Source organism: Schistosoma haematobium, chromosome 3 (assembly GCF_000699445.3).
Source record: "Schistosoma haematobium chromosome 3, whole genome shotgun sequence".
In the NCBI taxonomy this organism is placed as follows: Eukaryota; Metazoa; Platyhelminthes; class Trematoda; order Strigeidida; family Schistosomatidae; genus Schistosoma; species Schistosoma haematobium.
The window spans coordinates 33817444-33818733 of NC_067198.1; positions in this window are offsets into that span (position 1 = coordinate 33817444).

Below are 1290 nucleotides of genomic sequence, written 5' to 3' on the forward strand. Positions count from 1 at the left end.
ACCAGAAACAAAGCTTGAATTCCTTCACGACACAGCAGAAGTAGAAAGGTTTCTTTGTGACATTTTTTTGATTTTGAGGTCACCGGGCATGTCCATGTTTTTTTGAGACAGAGCATCCTCAGAAAGCGCCTGAATACCAACAGAAGCTAAAACAGATTGTCTTTCTTTCTCTTTCATACACGCCACAAGTTCACGAGCTTCTGATCTCCATTCAGCCAACAAAATATGAAACTCCTGTAAAATTTGTGGAGAAGAAGAGCTTATGGGACGCGATTGTTCACCTTCAGAAGGCTTAAGTAGTCCGTATTCAAGGTGTGAAGAGCATTTTTTAAGCTAGTATTCATTTTCCAAATTGTGGAACATCATAGGATTCACGAAAACCGATTTGGGGAAACTTTGAAGTCTCGGTGTCTTATCCGTTTCGCCATCCATTTCCTTTCTAACGATTTTTAACTACATATTCGAACAACCTCGGGTGCAGAGCAACTCAAACGAAAGATTTCATCCTGCACCATCCTCAAAGCCTTGAACATTCCAAAGGGACATAAGGTTGCGACATTTAGAAGCTCCTACCTTCAATGGACCTATTCTTGACCATCAGTTGCACATTTGCAACGCAACTTTCATGAAGCGCGCCAACTGTAGTACTGATTAAAACCATCTACATTCATATCCTATAAATTATCAGCCCAGCTATGTAATTTGCTACAGTGGATCTTGTATCATTTGTATCAGTTTGATCTTGCCTGTGAACTGGCATGCCTCATGTAACAAACTGTTATTTGAAAATAAATTATTATTATTAAATATGAAAGCCATGTTGAATGTATTTGCTAAACCTCTGGCCATACTGTTTGGTATGCTTTGCGGCTGTCTAGATCGCCAAGAGACTGGAGAGACACAATAATTAGTCCGATGTACAAGACGGGAAGCAGAGACTTATTTAGTAACTACCGACCTGTTAGTCTGACCCATGTAGTTGTCAAACTAATTGGAACGACTATTCAATTGGTTATTTTTTAAACTATGCGGGGGGGGGCAGAATCTTTTATTCGTGGAGCAATACGGTTTTATGAAAGTCGTATCATGCACGACGAACTGCTAGCTGCAATAAACAACTAGGCTTCGGCGAAAGATAGAAATATTTCTGTAGATGTAATCTTCACAGGTGTAAGTAAAGCCTTTGACAATATCTCTAATCATAAACTAGATAAGTGGCTATCTCAATGATAAGAGACAGCATGTAAGAGCGAATGGAGATCTCTCGGCATGAAAGCCTGAAAAAGGTGG